This window comes from Schistocerca piceifrons, chromosome 3 (genome assembly GCF_021461385.2).
Source record: "Schistocerca piceifrons isolate TAMUIC-IGC-003096 chromosome 3, iqSchPice1.1, whole genome shotgun sequence".
NCBI classification, from domain to species: Eukaryota; Metazoa; Arthropoda; class Insecta; order Orthoptera; family Acrididae; genus Schistocerca; species Schistocerca piceifrons.
The window spans coordinates 13,081,144-13,099,417 of record NC_060140.1 but is presented as its reverse complement, the minus strand read 5'-3'; the positions used below and the strand labels follow the sequence as shown (position 1 = coordinate 13,099,417).

General features: G+C 41.0%; 1 pseudogene; it reads left to right on the top strand.

Moving 5' to 3' along the window:
- The first annotated feature begins 3,884 nt into the window (after positions 1–3,884).
- Positions 3,885–18,274, top strand: part of LOC124787727 — a 56,302-nt pseudogene continuing 41,912 nt past the window's right edge.

Below are 18,274 nucleotides of genomic sequence, written 5' to 3'. Positions count from 1 at the left end.
TACTGCTGTTCTACATAAAAGCTGTCTCATTGCCAACATCTTTCCCCTGCTGGCTGTTCTACACTTCTCATCACTGATTCAACATGTTGTAAGATATTTTATGCTGTATGACACCACAGTCCAATCTGGTTAGGATAGCATAAAAATAATATATGAATTTCAGTATTGAAACTGGAACAGCAGAACAGCTCTCATCACACTGGATATCAAATCGAGGTTGGATTACAGCCATGGGTACATCATTTCATGCTACTCAACTGTATGTCATATGTCAGAGTTCATCAACTGTAGTGGCTGGCGACTGGTGGCATAGCCATCTCTTGGCATCCAGTGAACAGACGTTCTCCACAGGTGACAGATTTGAAGAAAATGCTGGTTACGGCAACAGTGGAACACTCTCTGTATCGAGGTAGCTCAGTACAGCTCAGGTGATGTCATCCAAATGGAAATCCATCTTCTTCTTCTTCTTCTTCTTCTTCTTCTTCTTCTTCTGTTATGTGGATAACACACTTGTCATCTGGCCTCATGGAAGAGACAAACTTCTTGACTTCTTTGTACATCTGAACTCCACACGCCACAAAATCAAATTCACTATGGAGACCAAAGAAGAAGGAAGACTACCATTCCTGGACATCATAGTCAGGAGAATAATGGACAGCACCCTGTGCCACAGCGTGCATCTGACTCTATAAAACACATAAACTCAGTTCTCCCTATGGCACTGTGAATAATTTCAATAACAAAAAGTGAGATGAATGTTGCAGCGTACATTTAATTTCCACTTTGGCTTTGCATTCAAGATCAGTCTTACCTGAGAGTGCAACATTACATCTTTGGTTAATTTAATTATATGTTCATTAGATTTTGGTTATAAGGCACGTTTTGCTGCCTAATGTTTCATCTCCAAATACTGGAAACAATCCATGGAGGAAGAGGAGTATGTAAGACATTGGTGGACCAGGTTGGAAGAATCTGTGAATTTCAATACTCTGTAGAAGACCTCAATCATTTGAAAATAACTTTCAGACCTTGTGGCTATTCTAACAGATATACATAAGGCACTACATTCTAAAATATTTGCATCTTTCACTGAAAAACAAGCAACTAGAGGAAAAGTTCTCTTGCCATTTGTAAAAACAGTCGCAGATCGCGACCTCCGAGTGCTATGAAGAGAAGGTATTGACGCAGTGCTTAAACCAAACTGAAGACCACAACAGCAGCCATACTCAAGTAAATTGCTATGCAGTAGTTTCAGTGAATTTGACAATGATGTGGCTGCTTTCATGGTGGCCCAGTCATATTGTGGGGTAGGGAATGCCAGTGACAGGGCTGGAATTGTAGGTGACAGATGGATTTTTGGCAAAGCCTTGTATCAATACCTCCTTAATTATTGAGCTGAAAAACTGTAAAAAACATTCATACAGCAAAATCACACAAAAAAATTTCCTATTTCTGCAGGTATTGTGCCTTCTGTTTCTTTTTCATTACAAAAACATATTGATTCAAGTTTATAAAGTCACAACTATGTCACTGTGATTTGTGTAACACACATTCTGGAACATGTTCCAGGAATGTCATGAAACAGACAGCTTTAAATACTTACTCTAGCTCATCTTTCAAGACTTGCATGCCAACAACAACACCATCTATCCAATCTGTTTTTATTTCACTTTCATGTAAAGATTTCTCCACAAAGGATATCATCTGCCATGTAGGCAGTGCAAGAGGAAATTCCACACTCACATTTGGGTAATCAAGTGGATTCTGTGTCTTGTCAGAACCAAGTACAATCAACCCAATTTCATCTTTACCACTGGTAAATATCTGGAAACATATTAAATGGTAAAAATAAGTTTTGTTTATAACAAGTTGTATACCAATAAAAACATCACACACAGATACTCTTTATAAAATTATTTAATTGGATAGATAAAAAATCTACTCACCAAGCAGTGGCAGAACACACACATAAAAGACTGTTGTGATAGGCAAGCGTTTGGAGCCAGTGACTCCTTCTTCAGGCTGAAGGGTTGCAGGGGAAGCAAGAAGGGTGAAGGAAAAGGGCTGGAGAGGTCTAAGAAAAGGGGTAGATTTTGAGAAAGTTACCCACAACCGTGGGTCATGGGTGACTTACCGTACAGGATGAGAAGGAAAGACTAATTGTTGGGGACTGCATCGGGCAAGATTCGGAAACCTGAGAGCTTAAAGGTGGAAGACAGGGTAATATGCAAGACAGAGATTACTACTAAAACTGTACATGAGTTAATAAGAGTGAGAAGCTAAGTGTATTGTATGCAACAGCTGTGGGAGGGGGCAGTGAAAATAGATGGAAAAGACAATGAAAGATGTAGAAAGCTAAAACGGAGTGAAGCAAAGAGTAATTACAGTGAAGAAAAGCTGAGACAGGAGAAATTAACGTAAATTAAGGCAAGGTGGGTGGTGAGAACCATGGACACGTTGTAGTGCTAGTTCCCACCTGCGGAGTTCTGAGAAACTGGTGTCTGGCGGAAGAATCCAGGTGGCATGTGTGGTGAGACAAGTGCCGAGGTCACGTATGCCATGTTGTAGAGCATGCTCTGCAACAGGATATTGCGAGTTTCCAGTATATACACTATGCCTGTGCCCATTTATCCTAACTGATAATTTGGTGTTAGTCATGCAGATGTAGAAAGCTGAACAGTGTTTACATAATAGCTGGTATATGACACGTGTCGTTTCTATTTTTCACCTGATCCGCAGTTCTGGGTGACTTTCCCAAAATCTACACCTTTTCCTGGAACTCTCCAGGCCTTTTCCTTTACCCTTCTTCCTTCCCCTTCAACGCTTCTGTCTGGAGGAGCCACAGGCTCCGAAAGCTTGCCAATCACAACAGTCTTTTATGTGTATGTTCTGCTGCCGCTTGGTGAGTAGATTTTTTATCTATTCAATTAAATAATTTTATCAATAATTTATTGTTTATGTTGTTATAGTTACTCTTTATAACCTACTTAAAATACATCACGTACCCTCCTCTCCACAATTCTTCGAACACATAGTTTTGCCTTTTGTAAAAAATCACTGCGTTTCTGTATAACATACTTGGAGTCAAAGTGTCCAACATCTATTACAATTATAAACAGAAGAAAGAAAGTCATTGTATTTATTGGCAGTATTAAGCAATCAAATATTTTGAAAGAGTTCCAGTGGTATAAATTTACAATATCTTACAAATAAATATATACGTTTATTCTTTAAATCAGTTCTTAGCAATAACATAATAGTATAAATTGCAGAATCAATATAGCCAATTTTAATGTAATGACTGCAATACAAATACAAAATAACAGCGGTAAGTTATAACAAATGAGAGAGAGAGAGAGAGAGAGAGAGAGAGAGAGAGAGAGAGAGAGAGAGAGAGGCATTTAGACAATGTTTCATTACAGTGTGAAACTTATTAGAATTAAAATGAAGCCATAGTGAATTATTACATTCCAAAAATAATAATTATTGTGTTCTTTCACCCCAAAATAATACTTTCATTAGGTAATATATACTTTTAATTTCAGAAATTTTTACAACAGCTCTGAACTTCACTGCTTCGACGAATTTATTACATGTGTCAATGAATGAGGGTTGATAACACAGCTTCAGTCATTCAATTGTTCGTCATGTGATATTCGCAATGTTCTTAATAACTTCTTATGTAAAGTTCTATCATCAAAAAGATAATCTACGTAAGTTTTAAAACTCACAAATCTTTAAACAACAACTTGAAAATGGGTATATCAGTATTTTGTAGATTCTAGCATTGCTAGATTTACTTTTAAATTTTAAAGTATATGAGCAGATTGAGCGACTTTCCATCCAGAAAATTTGCTTTTGGCAAGACCTCACTACGAAGAAAAATGGTCTTTCCGGAGTCAAATGCTAAAAAATACATAAATACCAGCATTGTAAGTGATACAAACAGGTATTAAGCAACGGGCATAAATATCATTCTGCTTGACGAGAAGAAAACTAGGTACATGAAAGAGTAAATTGGGTGTTCACTTTTCAGTTGAGATCATGTCCCCCATATGTGAAGAAAATAGCCAGTATGTAAAGAGAATTACAGATAAAAAGTTTTCTAGAATGAGATTTTCACTCTGCAGCGTAGTGTGCACTGATATGAAACTTCCTGGCAGATTAAAACTGTGTGCTGGACCAAGACTCAAACTTGGTGATCGTAACCCCAGACCTGTGTTGCCGTTTTGGGAGGTAGATCTCGTATCTGGAAAGAGGAGATGACAGTTAGGGTACTATGGGCGAGCAGCTGCCATCAATTTTTGATGGTGCAGAACCCACAATAGTGGAACTGCTGCCTAGTCCAAAGGCACCTGTTACCAGTCTTACCCCACAATAGTGTATCGAATCCAGACGTAATGTCGAAGCTGATAAAAAGTCATATGAGAGATTCCTGTAATCTAGGTGTGACTGCACCAATGCTGCATACAGCCATATCAAAGTAGAGTGGACCACACCGCGGTCGGTGTCGCTGAGGCATAGAAGAGCATTCAGGTGCGACCTACATGTCTGCTTTAGTTGACAAAGACGGGGAAGCCATGTCAACTAGGCATCAAAGACCGGTCCTAAAAAACACAATGACAGAAATGCATAATGTAGGTCATGGCAGCCAAAAAATGGATGCTATGAGTGAAAGCCCAGGATTGTGCTTGGTGTATTGCTCCCTGCATTCTGCCTCCAGCAATAGCCGTCGTGGACGAACAAAAAAGATGGGGACACCATATGTCATGCAGCTGCCGCCAGATCACTGATAGCCACAAAAAGGAGAGCGACACTCAAAACAGAACCTTGTGCAAGCCCCTTCTCCTGCAGGGGGGGATGCTACAGGAGGCACCAAACTGTACCCAAAAAGTGTGACATGGAAGAAAGTTCTGGATAAAAATCAGGAGTGGGCCATGGAGGCCCCACTCCTTTAAGGTGGCAAGGACGTTATGGCACCATGTGGTATCATAAGATGTATACGCAGATCAATGAAAACTGCAACAAGGAACTGATGTTGAGCAAAAGCTGTTCAGATAGCACACTTCAAGTGGACTAAATTATCTTCAGTAGAGCGCCCTTGGCGAAAAGCACCCTGGATCGAAGCCAAAGATCCGGGGATTCGAGGACACAATACAGCCTTCGACTAACCATATGTTCAAGTAACTTGCAGGACACTGAGTAAACAATCTGGACGACAGCTGTCCATTTGAAGAGGCAATTTATCTGATTTCAAAATTGGAATAACGGCATTTTCTCGCTACTGGGAAGAGAATTCTGCATTGCACCAGGGATGGTTAAAGAAAGGCCAGGTACATTGACAGAAAAATTTGCAACACCAAAAAATAATTAATGTAGAGTAATGAAATACCAGGAATATATTTGTTGAGACAACGTATGTAAAGTGATTAATGTTGCAAGATCAGAGATCAATGTGAGTGTGAGATAAGCCACTGCAAATGTAAATGTAAATGCTGGTACGCTGTTGTACACGTGTCATGTGTCAGTTTGTGGGATGGAGTTCCATGCCTGTTGCACTTGGTTGGCCAATATAAGGACAGTTAATGATGTTTGTGGATGGGTTGAAGCTGTCATCAGATGATGTCCAATATGTGCTCGATTGGAGGTAGAGCTGGTTATCGAGCAAGCCAAGGCAATATGTTGATACACTATAGCATGTTGGCTTACAACAGCAGTATGTGAGCAAGTGTTATCCTGTAGGAAAATACCTCCTGGAATGCTGTTTGTGAATGGCAGCACAACAGGTCAAATAACCAGACGGACATACAAATTTGCAGTCAGCGTTCGTGGGATTCAGACAGACAGTTTTGTCAGTGGAAAAGCGAAAGCCATTGTCGATGCTCCAGGAGTAAAGACAATCAAGACATTGCTGAAGATGCCACTAAGTGAGACAGGTTCATAGAGAACTGCAATAGAAGGCAAAATCGTCAAAAAAAGGGAGCCGGAGATGCCCAGTGGGAGACAGGCCATTATAGGGTTAATGGCGATAGCAAAGAGAATGACACTCAGAATGGAACCCTGAGACACACCATTTTCCTGGATAAAGGTGTCCGACAAGGCAGACCCTTCATGCACCTCGAAAACTCGGTCTTTTAAAAATGTCTGAAGGAAACAGGGTAGGTGGCCACGGAAGCCCCACATGTGAAGAGTATGGAGGGTACTAGCTCTCTAGCAGGTGTCATAGGCCTTCTCCAAATCGAAAAACACGGCGACAGTCTGGGATTTCTGCAGAAAACCATTCTTGACATGGGTGAGCAAAATAATGAGACGGTCAACTGCAGAATGCCGTGTTGAAAGCCACACTGTGCATCCATCAAAAATTGTGAGACTCGAGCCACCATATCATCTGGGCATGAATCATATGTCCCATCACCTTACGAACACACTGGTAAGAGAGATGGAGTGGTAGCTAGAAGGAAGAGTGTGTGTGTGTGTGTGTGTGTGTGCGTGTGTGTGTGTGTGTGTGTGTTTTTGTGTGTGTGTGTGTGTATGTGTGGGTGTCAGAGAGAGAGAGAGAGAGAGAGAGAGAGAGAGAGAGACAGAGCTAATTTCGGCAAGAGCTGGATTTCTCAGAATCGTGAGTGTTACTGTGCTGCCTTGACTATGAGGAAGCTAGGTCACGCTCTCAGTTCATCTCAATCCTCTGCCCTGGACCAGACACTGTTAACTTTCAAATGTTGCAGCACATTTCTCTTGTGGGCAAGCACTTTTTGCTTAATACGTACAACCGGACCTGGGCAGAGGGCATGTTTTCCTGCCACTGTCGTGAAGCCACTGTCATACCCACACCTAAGCCCGGTAAGGACAAACAACTTCCTTCTGGCTATCACCCACTTTGTTTACCCATGTCATGAATGGTTTTCTGTGGAAATCCCAGACTGGCTGTGTTTTTCAATTTGGAGAAAGCCTACAACATTTGTTGGAGGACTAGTATCATTTGTACTCTCTACACATGGGGCCAACTGCCCCATCTCCTTGAGGAATTTTTAAAAGACGAGTTTTCGAAGTACGTATGGGGTCTGCCTCCTCGGACACCTTTATCCAGGAAAATGGTGTACCTCAGGGTTCTGTCCTGAGTGTCGTCGTCTTTGCTGTCGCCATTATCCCTACAATGGCCTGTCTCCTGCTGGGCATCTCCAGCTCTCTTTTTGTTGACAATTGTGCTATCTACTGCTGCTCTCCATGAACCTGTCTCATTGAGTGGTGTCTTCAGCAATGTCTCGATCGTCTTTACTCACGGAGCATTGGCAGTGGCTTTCGTTTTTCTACTGACAAAAACATTTGTATGAATTTCTGGCAGCACAGCTGGTTTCTCCCACCATTTTTACATCTTGGGCCTGTTGCTCTTCCATTCATTGACACTACAAAATTCCTGAGGCTCCTGCTTTATACAAAACTATCTTGGTCCTCCCACTTCATGCTCCCTGCAGCTTTTTCGATGGGTGTGAACCCTTCACAATCTTGGCTTTGTGCGGCAGCCCATCTTCACCTTGACCTTCATTCACTTTCTAAAGGCACTGCACCAGGCTCGGTCTATTGCCTTCAGTTTCATGACCTATGCATGGAATTTTGCAATAGTATCTTTGTGTACACTGGTGGCTCTTGGACTGACCATGGTGTCGGGTGTGCCTTCAACGTCAACCAACATTTTTTGGTACTGACTTCCAGCACATTGCTCAGTATTTACAGCAGAGCTCTTCACCCTGTATCAGATCATGGAGTACATCTGGTGACATACTCTTTTCAACTGTGTCACTGCTCAGACTCTCTTGGCACCCTTCAAAGCCTCTGTGCACTGTAGACTGTCCATCCCTTAGTGCACCGGTTCCAGGAAAGCTTCCACTTGCTCACTTTTTATGGAGCCACTGTGATGTTTATGTGGGTTCCACGTCATATCGGTCCAAGAGGTTGCTGATACTGCTGCCAAAGCTGCATTCCTCGTACTTCAGCCCAATAATTCTTGCATTCCCTCTGATGATCTCTTGTTGCTTTCTGTCAGGAGGTGATGTCACTTTGGCATCGCCACTGGTCCTCCATTCATAGGAATAAGCTCTGGGTTATTAAGCCTCTCCCAGTGGCTTGGACAACCACCTCTCAGTCCTCCTGTGGCGAGGAGGTCATTTTAACTAGGTTGCATATTGGGCACTGCCTTTTTAGTCATCACCATTTGTTAAGTGGTGCTCCCCTACTACTTTGTGCACATTGCACCCAACTTTTAACTGTCTGCCGTTTCCTGAGGGGATGCCCTTTTTTTTTTACCGTTTACATTCCCGTTTGGGTTTGCCATCTGAGTTATTGGCCGTTTTAGTGAACAATACGTGGGCTGTCGACCGTGTTTTACTTTTTATCAGTTGTAGCAATATGGTGAAGGCCATTTAATTTTTAGTTCTGGGCCTCCATTTCCCTATTGCGTACTTCATAGACCTTTCTCCACGTCCCTGTTTGTAGCTGTCCTCTCTTCTGTCATTAAACGTTGACATGTAATCATTTTTAACTCCTCTCTTCATCTTTGTGTTTCACAGTTTTGGCATGGACACATATGACCCTAGGTGTTTTTGCGCCCTAAAACAAAATGGGGGAGAAATACAAAGCCCTTACATTCTTTTGTCGACTTATGTCTTTACCTCCCCTTGAGACCTCAAAATTTGTCGGGGAAAAATTCTAAAACGTGTCTGTGGAATCAGAGAAATATCAGGGAATTTCACTTGGAGAAACTTGTGGCAACCCTGATTTTAGGTTTTTATATATGGAAATTATTTTTGCTTCTAGTATTGCAGTTCTGAATTGCTGAGTTTATCTTAAACTAACTCTTGTTATTAATCACAAATACCATTAGGGAATATAACTTCTATAGGCATGTAAGTGTGAGAATCCATGGGTCCCTGAAGAAGCTTTTTCAACATGTAGAATAAATATTTTTTTCCGCTTAGCTGAAGTACCTCAGAAGATTATGCCATATGAGTAAACTGAGTGAAAGTGTGTTAGCAGTCCTTTGTCCAGTTTGATACAGTAAGAGATTTCTAAGCACAAAATGGGCGGAACTGAGCTTCTCGGTTAGCTGACTCACATGCTGGTCTCACACGTGAGTGGTATCTGCATACCCAGGAACTTAGAACACGGGAGCTTAACTGCCCATTTATCCCTACTTTTGATATTCGTATCTGTAAGTCACTTTTATTTCTTTAGAACTGCACAATACAAGTTTTTAGGCATTAAGCTGGTACCTGTGGATCAGTACAAGCCTGTTCTGTTATTCTCCTGGATGTTTCTGGTATGGATGAGTTTAGATCTTGCATCAATAAGTTTGTAACACTGCAAAACATTAGAGTTTTTCCAAAGCCCTCCAGTGCCCCAAGTAAATCATTTTTGTGGACTTGGCAGCAAACACTGTGTGCCACACCATATTTTATGTTCTCCCTTTTTGAGTTTAATCTTATTCCTGTCTTATCATTTGTTAATGTGACCTTCCATTTTCTATAGTTAAAGTACAACTCAATCCATGCAAGGGGAAGACTTTTAATGCCATACTATTTTAGCTCCCCCTCACAGAATTTTTTAATCTAAACAGTCAAAGGCTTTGGCAAGACGACAGAGGGGATAATTTCCACTATTTAATTCTACTGGAATTGAATTTGTGAGATATTATGTTGGATTCTCAGTATAGAAGCCTTTACAGAAGTCAAACTGTGTTGTTAAAAAGTTATTCTCTGAATGGTGGTTCACCATTCTAAGTGGATTTAGGTTGAAATACTATGCAGAGATGAAGAGGCTTACAAAGGCTGGAATAGGCTGGTGAGATGCACCGAAGGAGTAGTTGGATGAAGACCACAACAGCAGACTTCAACTCAGTTTATTGATGGAAATCCAGCTCTTGCCGAAATTAGCTCTCTCTCTCTCTCTCTCTCTCTCTCTCTCTCTCTCTCTCTCTCTCTCTCTCTGACACCCACACACACACACACACACACACACACACACACACACACACACACACACACACACAAAAACACACACACACACGCACTCTTCCTTCTAGCTACCACTCCATCTCTCTTACCAGTGTGTTCGCAAAGTGATGGGACATATGATTTATGCCCGGATGATATGGTGGCTCGAGTCTCACAATTTTTGATGGATGCACAGTGTGGCTTTCAACACGGCATTCTGCAGTTGACCGTCTCATTATTTTGCCCACCCATGTCAAGAATGGTTTTCTGCAGAAATCCCAGACTGTTGCCGTGTTTTTCGATTTGGAGAAGGCCTATGCCACCTGCTAGAGAGCTAGTACCCTCCATACTCTTCACATGTGGGGCTTCCGTGGCCACCTACCCTGTTTCCTTCAGACATTTTTAAAAGACCGAGTTTTCGAGGTGCATGGAGGGTCTGCCTTGTCGGACACCTTTATCCAGGAAAATGGTGTGTCTCAGGGTTCCATTCTGAGTGTCATTCTCTTTGCTATCGCCATTAACCCTATAATGGCCTGTCTCCCACTGGGCATCTCCGGCTCCCTTTTTTTGACGATTTTGCCTTCTATTGCAGTTCTCTATGAACCTGTCTCACTTAGTGGCATCTTCAGCAATGTCTTGATTGTCTTACTCCTGGAGCATCGACAATGGCTTTCGCTTTTCCACTGACAAAACTGTCTGTCTGAATCCCACGAACGCTGACTGCAAATTTGTATGTCCGTCTGGTTATTTGACCTGTTGTGCTGCCATTCACAAACAGCATTCCAGGAGGTGTTTTCCTACAGGATAACACTTGCTCACATACTGCTGTTGTAAGCCAACATGCTATAGTGTGTCAACATATTGCCTTGGCTTGCTCGATAACCAGCTCTACCTCCAATCGAGCACATATTGGACATCATCTGATGACAGCTTCAACCCATCCACAAACATCATTAACTGTCCTTATATTGGCCAACCAAGTGCAACAGGCATGGAACTCCATCCCACAAACTGACACATGACACGTGTACAACGGCGTACCAGCATTTACATTTACATTTACATTTGCAGTGGCTTATCTCACACTCACATTGATCTCTGATCTTGCAACATTAATCACTTTACATACGTTGTCTCAACAAATATATTCCTGGTATTTCATTACTCTACATTAATTATTTTTTGGTGTTGCAAATTTTTCTGTCAATGTACCTGGCCTTTCTTTAACCATCCCTGGTGCAATGCAGAATTCTCTTCCCAGTAGCGAGAAAATGCCGTTATTCCAATTTTGAAATCAGATAAATTGCCTCTTCAAACGGACAGCTGTCGTCCAGATTGTTTACTCAGTGTCCTGCAAGTTACTTGAACATATGGTTAGTCGAAGGCTGTATTGTGTCCTTGAATCCCCGGATCTTTGGCTTCGATCCAGGGTGCTTTTCGCCAAGGGCGCTCTACTGAAGATAATTTAGTCCACTTGAAGTGTGCTATCTGAACAGCTTTTGCTCAACATCAGTTCCTTGTTGCAGTTTTCATTGATCTGCGTATATATCTTATGATACCACATGGTGCCATAACGTCCTTGCCACCTTAAAGGAGTGGGGCCTCCATGGCCCACTCCTGATTTTTATCCAGAACTTTCTTCCATGTCACACTTTTTGGGTACAGGTTGGTGCCTCCTGTAGCATCCCCCCCTCAGGAGAATGGGCTTGCACAAGGTTCTGTTTTGAGTGTCGCTCTCCTTTTTGTGGCTATCAATGATCTGGTGGCAGCTGCATGACATATGGTGTCCCCATCTTTTTTGTTCGTCCGCGACGGCTATTGCTGGAGGCAGAATGCAGGGAGCAATACACCAAGCACAATCCTGGGCTTTCACTCATAGCATCCATTTTTTGGCTGCCATGACCTACGTTATGCATTTCTGTCATTGTGTTTTTTAGGACCGGTCTTTGATGCCTAGTTGACATGGCTTCCCCATTTTTGTCAACTAAAGCAGACATGTAGGTCGCACCTGAATGCTCTTCTATGCTTCAGCGACACCGACCGCGGTGTGGTCCACTCTACTTTGATATGGCTGTATGCAGCATTGGTGCAGTCACACCTAGATTACAGGAATCTCTCATATGACTTTTTATCAGCTTCGACATTACGTCTGGCTTCGATACACTATTGTGGGGTAAGACTGGTAACAGGTGCCTTTGGACTAGGCAGCAGTTCCACTATTGTGGGTTCTGCACCATCAAAAATTGATGGCAGCTGCTCGCCCATAGTACCCTAACTGTCATCTCCTCTTTCCAGATACGAGATCTACCTCCCAAAACGGCAACACAGGTCTGGGGTTACGATCACCAAGTTTGAGTCTTGGTCCAGCACACAGTTTTAATTTGCCAGGAAGTTTCATATCAGTGCACACTATGCTGCAGAGTGAAAATCTCATTCTAGAAAACTCTTTATCTGTAATTCTCTTTACATATTGGCTATTTTCTTCACATATGCGGGACATGGTCTCATCTGAAAAGTGAAAGCAAGCCTGTAAAAGAAAGGCGGGGGGGGGGAGGGGGGGGGGGGGGGAGGGGAGGCAGTTCTCAATTCTTGAGCAGTGACCCTCTTGTTTCTTTTTTTTTTTTGTTTTTTTTTTTTTTTTAAACCTTTGCAATTTGGGTGAGTTTATGTTCAATCCTTGCACCCAATTTACTCTTTCATCTACCTACTTTTTTTTCTCGTCAAGCAGAACGATATTTATGCCCGTTGCTTAATACCTGTTTGTATCACTTACAATGCTGGTATTTATGAATTTTTTTTGCATTTGACTCCGGAAAGACCATTTATCTTTGTAGTGAGGCCTTGCCAACAGCAAATTTTCTGGATGGAAAGTCGCTCAATCTGCCCATATACTTTAAAATTTAAAAGTAAATCTAGCAATGCTAGAAAGTATACAAAATACTGATATACCCATTTTCAAGTTGTTGTTTAAAGATTCGCGACTTTTAAAACTTACATAGATTATCTTTTTGATGATGGAACTTTACATAAGAAGTTATTAAGAACATTGCGAATATCACATGACGAACAATTGAATGACTAAAGCAGTGTTATCAACCCTCATTCATTGACACATGTAATAAATTCATCGAGGCAGTGAAGTCCAGAGCTGTTGTAAAAATTTCTGAAATTAAAAGTATATATTACCTAATGAAAGTATTATTTTGGGGTGAAAGAACACAATAATTATTATTTTTGGAATGTAATAATTCACTACGGCTTCATTTTAATTCTAATAAGTTTCACACTGTAATGAAACATTGTCTAAATGCCTCTCTCTCTCTCTCATTTGTTATAACTTACCGCTGTTATTTTGTATTTGTATTGCAGTCATTACATTAAAATTCGCTATATTGATTCTGCAATTTATACTATTATGTTATTGCTAAGAATTGATTTAAAGAATAAACGTATATATTTATTTGTAAGATATTGTAAATTTATACCACTGGAACTCTTTCAAAATATTTGATTGCGTAATACTGCCAATAAATACAATGACTTTCTTTCTTCTGTTTATAATTGTAATAGATGTTGGACACTTTGACTCCAAGTATGTTATACAGAAACACAGTGATTTTTTACAAAAGGCAAAACTATGTGTTCGAAGAATTGTGGAGAGGAGGGTACGTGATGTATTTTAAGTAGGTTATAAAGAGTAACTATAACAACATAAACAATAAATTATTGATAAAATTATTTAATTGAATAGATAAAAAATCTACTCACCAAGCGGCAGCAGAACATACACATAAAAGACTGTTGTGATTGGCAAGCTTTCGGAGCCTGTGGCTCCTCCAGACAGAAGCGTTGAAGGGGAAGGAAGAAGGGTAAAGGAAAAGGCCTGGAGAGTTCCAGGAAAAGGTGTAGATTTTGGGAAAGTCACCCAGAACTGCGGATCAGGCGAAAAATAGAAACGACACATGTCATATACCAGCTATTATGTAAACACTGTTCAGCTTTCTACATCTGCATGACTAACACCAAATTATCAGTTAGGATAAATGGGCACAGGCATAGTGTATATACTGGAAACTCGCAATATCCTGTTGCAGAGCATGCTCTACAACATGGCATACGTGACCTCGGCACTTGTTTCACCACACATGCCACCTGGATTCTTCCGCCAGACACCAGTTTCTCAGAACTCCGCAGGTGGGAACTAGCACTACAACATGTCCTTGGTTCTCACCACCCACCTTGCCTTAATTTACGTTAATTTACCCTGTCTCAGCTTTTCTTCACTGTAATTACTCTTTGCTTCACTCCGTTTTAGCTTTCTACATCTTTCATTGTCTTTCCCGTCTATTTTCACTGCCCCCTCCCACAGCTGTTGCATACAATACACTTAGCTTCTCACTCTTATTAACTCATGTACAGTTTTAGTAGTAATCTCTGTCTTGCATATTACCCTGTCTTCCACCTTTAAGCTCTCAGGTTTCCGAATCTTGCCCGATGCAGTCCCCAACAATTAGTCTTTCCTTCTCATCCTGTACGGTAAGTCACCCATGACCCACGGTTGTGGGTAACTTTCTCAAAATCTACCCCTTTTCTTAGACCTCTCCAGTCCTTTTCCTTCACCCTTCTTGCTTCCCCTGCAACCCTTCAGCCTGAAGAAGGAGTCACTGGCTCCAAACGCTTGCCTATCACAACAGTCTTTTATGTGTGTGTTCTGCCACTGCTTGGTGAGTAGATTTTTTATCTATCCAATTAAATAATTTTATAAAGAGTATCTGTGTGTGATGTTTTTATTGGTATACAACTTGTTATAAACAAAACTTATTTTTACCATTTAATATGTTTCCAGATATTTACCAGTGGTAAAGATGAAATTGGGTTGATTGTACTTGGTTCTGACAAGACACAGAATCCACTTGATTACCCAAATGTGAGTGTGGAATTTCCTCTTGCACTGCCTACATGGCAGATGATATCCTTTGTGGAGAAATCTTTACATGAAAGTGAAATAAAAACAGATTGGATAGATGGTGTTGTTGTTGGCATGCAAGTCTTGAAAGATGAGCTAGAGTAAGTATTTAAAGCTGTCTGTTTCATGACATTCCTGGAACATGTTCCAGAATGTGTGTTACAGAAATCACAGTGACATAGTTGTGACTTTATAAACTTGAATCAATATGTTTTTGTAATGAAAAAGAAACAGAAGGCACAATACCTGCAGAAATAGGAAATTTCTTTGTGTGATTTTACTGTATGAATGTTTTTTACAGTTTTTCAGCTCAATAATTAAGGAGGTATTGATACAAGGCTTTGCCAAAAATCCATCTGTCACCTACAATTCCAGCCCTGTCACTGGCATTCCCTACCCCACAATATGACTGGGCCACCATGAAAGCAGCCACATCATTGTCAAATTCACTGAAACTACTGCATAGCAATTTACTTGAGTATGGCTGCTGTTGTGGTCGTCAGTTTGGTTTAAGCACTGCGTCAATACCTTCTCTTCATAGCACTCGGAGGTCGCGATCTGCGACTGTTTTTACAAATGGCAAGAGAACTTTTCCTCTAGTTGCTTGTTTTCAGTGAAAGATGCAAATATTTTAGAATGTAGTGCCTTATGTATATCTGTTAGAATAGCCACAAGGTCTGAAAGTTATTTTCAAATGACTGAGGTCTTCTACAGAGTATTGAAATTCACAGATTCTTCCAACCTGGTCCACCAATGTCTTACATACTCCTCTTCCTCCATGGATTGTTTCCAGTATTTGGAGATGAAACATTAGGCAGCAAAACGTGCCTTATAACCAAAATCTAATGAACATATAATTAAATTAACCAAAGATGTAATGTTGCACTCTCAGGTAAGACTGATCTTGAATGCAAAGCCAAAGTGGAAATTAAATGTACGCTGCAACATTCATCTCACTTTTTGTTATTGAAATTATTCACAGTGCCATAGGGAGAACTGAGTTTATGTGTTTTATAGAGTCAGATACACACTGTGGCACAGGGTGCTGTCCATTATTCTCCTGACTATGATGTGCAGGAATGGTAGTCTTCCTTCTTCTTTGGTCTCCATAGTGAATTTGATTTTGTGGCGTGTGGAGTTCAGATGTACAAAGAAGTCAAGAAGTTTGTCTCTTCCATGAGGCCAGATGACAAGTGTGTTATCCACATAACAGAAGAAGAAGAAGAAGAAGAAGAAGAAGAAGAAGATGGATTTCCATTTGGATGACATCAGGGCCTCTTCCTCGAAGTGCACCGTAAACATATTCACAATCTCTGGTCAGAGTGGGCTGCCTATTGCGACTCCATCTGTTTGCAGGAGGGGGGTGTGCCACGAGTCAGTGAAGTGGGAAAGTTGACCAAGTAATATGCGTGACGTGTCATACCTCGACCGATATTGAGAACAGAATAAAAAATTCAGAGGCATTACTTTTCAGCACTCCCATGCATATTCTGTATGCAAGAAAAAGCTTATGGAGCAGGTTTCTCATTCAGAAATTCTATTTCAGTGTTGGTTGTTTACTCGAAGTCCGTGTTAAGCATAATGGAAGAAGGAGAAATGTTTATCAGCATTCCAGATTTGGCAGTGGCAGGCTCATGGTCTGCTGAGGCTCTGGTTTATTGTTTCACTATATTGCTGCTTGCATTGCTCAGAATCTCATTTTGTGCGAACATAGAATTGGTAGGTTCAGGAGGGCCATGCTAAATGCCTTGCAGGGCCTCAGTAGTGCCACCCAGCTAGCACCTGAGAGGGCAGACAAGTGTTCGCTCATGCATACGTGATCCTGCAGTGAAGTTGTGTACATTTAGTCAGGAAGTGGGCTTGTATACAGTGAGACAAGTATCCACACAGACAATGTGATGGCATCTGGAGCAGCACAGACTGTCTAGCCCTTAATGCAGCTCTAGAGAGAGGTGAACTGACAGCGGTGCAACTGACAACAATGCCAGACACAGGAATGGCACTGTGTCATCGTATCAGATGAGTCTCGGTTCTGCAACATTGTCACAATTGATGCCAACAGACCTGGCCAGATTGTACCTGTCATTCACATGCGGGTCCAGCATGTGATGTTATGGTATGGGGTGCAACTGGATACATGTCACAACCTCTGGTTCACATAGCCAGTAATTTGGACAGCAGCCATTGCATTTGTGTTTTGTTAAGGCCTATCGCTGTGCCCTATTCTCAAGGGCTCCGTGATGTTATCTTTTAACAAGATAATGCAAGACTACACATCACCTGAGCTGTACTGAGCTACCTCGATACAGAGAGTGTTCCACTGTTGCCGTATCCAGCATTTTCTTCAAATCTGTCACCTGTGTAGAACGTCTGTTCACTGGATGCCAAGAGATGGCTATGCCACCAGTCGCCAGCCACCAGTCACCAGCCACTACAGTTGATGAACTCTGACATATGACATACAGTTGAGTAGAATGAAATGATGTACCCATGGCTGTAATCCAACCTCGATTTGATATCCAGTGTGGTGAGAGCTGTTCTGCTGTTCCAGTTTCAATACTGAAATTCATATATTATTTTTATGCTATCCTAACCAGATTGGACTGTGGTGTCATACAGCATAAAATATCTTACAACATGTTGAATCAGTGATGAGAAGTGTAGAACAGCCAGCAGGGGAAAGATGTTGGCAATGAGACAGCTTTTATGTAGAACAGCAGTACAGTGTTTCACAGTGCATAATGCTTCCGCAGATTGAGAACAAAATGTGTGGTTTGCTTTCATCCATTTTCACAAACATAGCCTTGAAAAATAATGTTGACATTACTGTGCATTCATTCTGAGGCATATTGCACTCTGAGAATGTTCATCGAATTCAGTTACTTTGTATTATATTTCAGTAACAGTGACATAATAGCAAATTGGACTGTATGAGTTTTTATGGATTTTTTTTCCAGAGACACCCTACCATTTCTTCAGATTTATTTAATTTGGGTATAAATCCTTTCCAGCATATATGCTGTACACAAAATGTTGAACATAAAATGTAGCTATCTGCTGATTTAACATCTTGCTGAGTATACCAGTACAATGTTTTGTTGTAACAAATAGTTCAATGTATTTTACACACTTATAAACTTATTTATACATTTATAGTAATTTATACCATTACATTAATGTTGTACCTTAATGTTCTGGAAGACGATATTATAAGGAGCCTCATACTTTTCCTGGGTGATAGAGTTGTCTATAATGAATTATTGCCTGAAAAAAATCTGCACAAATTTGAGTCAGATCATAACATTTCAAATTGGTCCAAAGA